At 54.4% G+C, this 6000-nt stretch overlaps 2 non-coding genes across 2 annotated transcripts; both read right to left on the reverse strand.

Annotated features, from left to right (window-relative positions):
* Positions 1-2463: 2463 nt before the first annotated feature.
* Positions 2464-2537, reverse strand: TRNAI-UAU (transfer RNA isoleucine (anticodon UAU)). Its single transcript has one exon. It is a non-coding gene; the product is annotated as a tRNA-Ile (tRNA).
* Positions 2538-4023: 1486 nt separating this feature from the next.
* Positions 4024-4097, reverse strand: TRNAI-UAU (transfer RNA isoleucine (anticodon UAU)). Its single transcript has one exon. It is a non-coding gene; the product is annotated as a tRNA-Ile (tRNA).
* Positions 4098-6000: the final 1903 nt, after the last annotated feature.

Consider the following 6000-nt stretch of genomic DNA (forward strand, 5'->3'; position numbering starts at 1 on the left):
AACGGAAACCATGGCCTGCGCAGGGATCGCACGTACGACCTTCGCGTTATTAGCACGACGCTCTAACCAACTGAGCTAGCAGGGCAGAATAATTCACGGCATCAAGGAAACCCACTCCATTCGTCCTTCTTCTATCCACACAACACGTTTGTGTGGGCGGAAGAGGACAAACTGGCCCTCCCTGCGCCACGTACGGTCAGCTGCGCTGAGAGCAGGGGAAAAAAAAGAAAACCATGGCCTGCGCAGGGACCGCACGTACGACCTTCGCGTTATAAGCACGACGCTGTAACCAACTGAGCTAGCACGCCAGAACAATTCAAGGCATCAAGGTAACCCACTCCATTCGTCCTTCTTCTATCCACACAACACGTTTGTGTGGGCGGCAGGGGAAAAACTGGCCCTCCCTGCGCCCCGTACGGTCAGCTGCGCTGAGAGCAGCAGAAAAAAAAGGAAACCATGGCCTGCGCAGGGATCGCCCGTACGACCTTCGCGTTATTAGCACGACGCTCTAACCAAGTGAGCTAGCAGGCCAGACAGTTCACGGCATCAAGGTAACCCACTTCATTCGTCCTTCTATCCACACAACACGTTTTTGTGTGGGCGGCAGCGGAAAAACTGGCCCTCCCTGCGGCACGTACGGTCAGCTGCGCTGAGAGCAGGCGATAAAAGAGGAAACCATGGCCTGCGCAAGGATCGCACGTACGACCTTCGCGTTATTAGCACGACGCTATAACCAACTGAGCTAGCACGCCAGAACAATTCACGGCATCAAGGTAACCCACTCCATTCGTCCTTCTTCTATCCACACAACACGTTTGTGTGGGCGGCAGAGGAAAAACTGGCCCTCCCTGCGGCCACGTACGGTCAGCTGCGCTGAGAGCAGGAGGAAAAAGGAAACCATGGCCTGCGCAGGGATCGCACGTACGACCTTCGCGTTATTAGCACGACGCTATTACCAACTGAGCTAGAAGCCAGAACAATTCACGGCATCAAGGTAACCCACTCCATTCGTCCTTCTTCTATCCACACAACACGTTTGTGTGGGCGGCAGAGGAAAAACTGGCATCTCTCTGCGGCACGTACGGTCAGCTGCGCTGAGAGCAGGAGCAAAAAAAAAAGGAAACCATGGCCTGTGCAGGGATCGCACGTACGACCTTCGCGTTATTAGCACGACACTCTAACCAACTGAGCTAGCACGCCAGAACAATTCACGGCATCAAGGTAACCCACTCCATTCGTCCTTCTTCTATCCACACAACATGTTTGTGTGGGCGGCAGAGGAAAAACTGGCCCTCCCTGCGCCACGTACGGTCAGCTGCGATGAGAGCAGGAGAAAAAAAAGGAAACCATGGCCTGCGCAGGGATCGCACGTGCGACCTTCGCGTTATTAGCACGACGCTCTAACCAACTGAGCTAGCACGCCAGAACAATTCACGGCATCAAGGTAACCCACTCCATTCGTCCTTCTATCCACACAACACGTTTGTGTGCGCGGCAGAGGAAAAACTGGCCCTCCCCGTGGCACGTACGTTCAGCTGCGCTGAGAGCAGGAGAAAAAAAAGGAAACCATGGCCTGCGCAGGGATCGCACGTACGACCTTCGCGTTATAAGCACGATGCTATAACCAACTGAGCTAGAAGCCAGAACAATTCACGGCATCAAGGTAACCCACTCCATTCGTCCTTCTTCTATCCACACAACACGTTTGTGTGGGCGGCAGAGGAAAAACTGGCCCTCCCTGCGGCCACGTACGGTCAGCTGCGCTGAGAGCAGGAGAAAAAAAAAGGAAACCATGGCCTGTGCAGGGATCGCACGTACGACCTTCGCGTTATTAGCACGACGCTCTAACCAACTGAGCTACCAGGGCAGAACAATTCACGGCATCAAGGTAACCCACTCCATTCGTCCTTCTTCTATCCACACAACACGTTTGTGTGGGCGGCAGAGGAAAAACTGGCCCTCTCTGCGGCACGTACGGTCAGCTGCGCTGAGAGCAGGAGCAAAAAAAAGGAAACCATGGCCTGTGCAGGGATCGCACGTACGACCTTCGCGTTATTAGCACGACGCTCTAACCAACTGAGCTACCAGGGCAGAACAATTCACGGCATCAAGGTAACCCCACTCCATTCGTCCTTCTTTTATCCACACAACACGTTTGTGTGGGCGGAAGAGGACAATCTGGCCCTCCCTGCGCCACGTACGGTCAGCTGCGCTGAGAGCAGGAGAAAAAAAAGGAAAACCATGGCCTGCGCAGGGATCGCACGTACGACCTTCGCGTTATTAGCACGACGCTGTAACCAACTGAGCTAGCAGGGCAGAACAATTCACGGCATCAAGGTAACCCACTCCATTCATCCTTCCATCCACACAACACGTTTGTTGTGCGCGGCAGAGGAAAAACTGGCCCTCCCTGCCTCACGTACGGTCAGCTGCGCTGAGAGCAGGAGAAAAAAAAGGAAACCATGGCCTGCGCAGGAATCGCACGTGCGACCTTCGCGTTATAAGCACGACGCTCTAACCAACTGAGCTAGCAGGCCAGAACAATTCACGGCATCAAGGTAACCCACTCCATTCGTCCTTCTTCTATCCCCACAACACGTTTGTGTTGGCGGCAGGGGAAAAACTGGCCCTCCCTGCGGCACGTACGGTCAGCTGCGCTGAGAACAGGAGAAAAGAACGGAAACCATGGCCTGCGCAGGGATCGCACGTACGACCTTCGCGTTATTAGCACGACGCTATAACCAACTGAGCTAGCACGCCAGAACAATTCACGGCATCAGGTAACCCACTCCAATCGTCCTTCTTCTATCCACACAATACGCTTGTATGGGCGGCAGAGGAAAAACTGGCATCTCTCTGCGGCACGTACGGTCAGCTGCGCTGAGAGCAGGAGCAAAAAAAGGAAACCGTGGCCTGTGCAGGGATCGCACGTACGACCTTCGCGTTATTAGCACGACACTCTAACCAACTGAGCTAGCACGCCAGAACAATTCACGGCATCAAGGTAACCCACTCCATTCGTCCTTATTCTATCCACACAACACGTTTGTGTGGGCGGCAGAGGAAAAACTGGCCCTCCCTGCGGCACGTACGGTAAGCTGCGCTGAGAGCAGGAGTAAAAAAAGGAAACAATGGCCTGCGCAGGGATCGCACGTGCGACATTCGCGTTATTAGCACGACGCTCTAACCAACTGAGCTAGTACGCCAGAACAATTCACGGCATCAAGGTAACCCACTCTATTCGTCCTTCTTCTATACGCACAACACGTTTGTGCGGGCGGCAGAGGAAAAACTGGCCCACCCTTGCGGCACGTACGGTCAGCTGCGCTGAGAGCAGGACAAAAAAAGGAAACCATGGCCTGCGCAGGGATCGCACGTACGACCTTCGCGTTATTAGAACGACACGCTAACCAACTGAGCTAGCACGCCAGAACAATTCACGGCATCAAGGTAAACCACTCCATTCGTCCTTCTATCCATTCAACACGTTTGTTGTGGGCGGCAGAGTAAAACTAGCCCTCCCTGCGCCCCGTACGGTCAGCTGCGCTGAGAGCAGCAGAAAAAAAAGGAAACCATGGCCTGCGCAGGGATCGCCCGTACGACCTTCGCGTTATTAGCACGACGCTCTAACCAAGTGAGCTAGCAGGCCAGAACAGTTCACGGCATCAAGGTAACCCACTTCATTCGTCCTTCTTCTATCCACACAACACGTTTTTGTGTGGGCGGCAGCGGAAAAACTGGCCCTCCCTGCGGCACGTACGGTCAGCTGCGCTGAGAGCAGGCGATAAAAGAGGAAACCATGGCCTTCGCAGGGATCGCACGTACGACCTTCGCGTTATTAGCACGACGCTATAACCAACTGAGCTAGCACGCCAGAACAATTCACGGCATCAAGGTAACCCACTCCATTCGTCCTTCTTCTATCCACACAACACGTTTGTGCGTGCGGCAGAGGAAAAACTGGCCCTCCCTGCGGCACGTACGGTCAGCTGCGCTGAGAGCAGGAGAAAAAAAAGGAAACCATGGCCTGCGCAGGAATCGCACGTGCGACCTTCGCGTTATAAGCACGACGCTCTAACCAACTGAGCTAGCAGGCCAGAACAATTCACGGCATCAAGGTAACCCACTCCATTCGTCCTTCTTCTATCCCACACAACACGTTTGTGTTGGCGGCAGGGGAAAAACTGGCCCTCCCTGCGGCACGTACGGTCAGCTGCGCTGAGAACAGGAGAAAAGAACGGAAACCATGGCCTGCGCAGGGATCGCACGTACGACCTTCGCGTTATTAGCACGACGCTATAACCAACTGAGCTAGCACGCCAGAACAATTCACGGCATCAAGGTAACCCACTCCAATCGTCCTTCTTCTATCCACACAATACGCTTGTGTGGGCGGCAGAGGAAAAACTGGCATCTCTCTGCGGCACGTACGGTCAGCTGCGCTGAGAGCAGGAGCAAAAAAAAGGAAACCGTGGCCTGTGCAGGGATCGCACGTACGACCTTCGCGTTATTAGCACGACACTCTAACCAACTGAGCTAGCACGCCAGAACAATTCGCGGCATCAAGGTAACCCACTCCATTCGTCCTTATTCTATCCACACAACACGTTTGTGTGGGCGGCAGAGGAAAAACTGGCCCTCCCTGCGGCACGTACGGTCAGCTGCGCTGAGAGCAGGGGTAAAAAAAGGAAACAATGGCCTGCGCAGTGATCGCACGTGCGACATTCGCGTTATTAGCACGACGCTCTAACCAACTGAGCTAGTACGCCAGAACAATTCACGGCATCAAGGTAACCCACTCTATTCGTCCTTCTTCTATACGCACAACACGTTTGTGCGGGCGGCAGAGGAAAAACTGGCCCCACCCTTGCGGCACGTACGGTCAGCTGCGCTGAGAGCAGGACAAAAAAAGGAAACCATGGCCTGCGCAGGGATCGCACGTACGACCTTCGCGTTATTAGAACAACACGCTAACCAACTGAGCTAGCACGCCAGAACAATTCACGGCATCAAGGTAAACCACTCCATTCGTCCTTCTATCCATTCAACACGTTTGTGTGGGCGGCAGAGTAAAACTAGCCCTCCCTGCGCCCCGTACGGTCAGCTGCGCTGAGAGCAGCAGAAAAAAAAGGAAACCATGGCCTGCGCAGGGATCGCCCGTACGACCCTTCGCGTTATTAGCACGACGCTCTAACCAAGTGAGCTAGCAGGCCAGAACAGTTCACGGCATCAAGGTAACCCACTTCATTCGTCCTTCTTCTATCCACACAACACGTTTTTGTGTGGGCGGCAGCGGAAAAACTGGCCCTCCCTGCGGCACGTATGGTCAGCTGCGCTGAGAGCAGGCGATAAAAGAGGAAACCATGGCCTTCGCAGGGATCGCACGTACGACCTTCGCGTTATTAGCACGACGCTATAACCAACTGAGCTAGCACGCCAGAACAATTCACGGCATCAAGGTAACCCACTCCATTCGTCCTTCTTCTATCCACACAACACGTTTGTGCGGGCGGCAGAGGAAAAACTGGCCCTCCCTGCGGCACGTACGGTCAGCTGCGCTGAGAGCAGGAGTAAAAATAGGAAACAATGGCCTGTGCAGGGATCGCACGTACGACCCTCGCGTTATTAGCACGACACTCTAACCGACTGAGCTACACGCCTGAACAATTCACGGCTTCGAGGTAACCCACTCCATTCGTCCTTCTTCTATCCACAAAACACGTTTGTGCGGGCGGCAGAGGAAAACCTGGCCCTCCCTGCGGCACGTACGGTCAGCTGCGCTGAGAGCAGGAGAAAAAAAAGGAAACCATGGCCTGCGCAGGGATCGCACGTACGACCTTCGCGTTATTAGCACGACGCTGTAACCAACTGAGCTAGCAGGGCAGAACAATTCACGGCATCAAGGTAACCCACTCCATTCATCCTTCCATCCACACAAGACGTTTGTGTGCGGCGCGGCAGAGGAAAAACTGGCCCCTCCCTGCGGCACGTACGGTCAGC

Source organism: Amblyomma americanum, chromosome 8 (assembly GCF_052857255.1).
Source record: "Amblyomma americanum isolate KBUSLIRL-KWMA chromosome 8, ASM5285725v1, whole genome shotgun sequence".
Taxonomy (NCBI): Eukaryota; Metazoa; Arthropoda; class Arachnida; order Ixodida; family Ixodidae; genus Amblyomma; species Amblyomma americanum.